Below are 287 nucleotides of genomic sequence, written 5' to 3' on the forward strand. Positions count from 1 at the left end.
GTTTAAAGAAATGAAATAAATATCAGATTTTGCGGTATTATGAATGTTGATTGGGACATGAACACATCTTTTCTTTGTCCAGTCAGTGAGAGAAGAGTCTTTTCATCTGTTCTTATTGTTGTTTATAGATTTACTTACCCGAGTCCTCTGAAGCACACAATGATTATCTTCTGTACCTCTGAACCCTGAGTGACAATCACTTTCATGTGAATCAGGTGCAGTTTTCACCCACAGTCAAGTTAAGACTATACTTTCAGGGATCATTTCTATAGTTACTGACTTGAGAA

General features: G+C 35.9%; 1 pseudogene; it reads left to right on the top strand.

Moving 5' to 3' along the window:
- Positions 1–241: 241 nt before the first annotated feature.
- Positions 242–287, top strand: LOC121940789 (annotated as a pseudogene; the record flags this gene model as incomplete).

This window comes from Plectropomus leopardus, unplaced genomic scaffold, assembly GCF_008729295.1.
Source record: "Plectropomus leopardus isolate mb unplaced genomic scaffold, YSFRI_Pleo_2.0 unplaced_scaffold94158, whole genome shotgun sequence".
Classification (NCBI taxonomy): Eukaryota; Metazoa; Chordata; class Actinopteri; order Perciformes; family Serranidae; genus Plectropomus; species Plectropomus leopardus.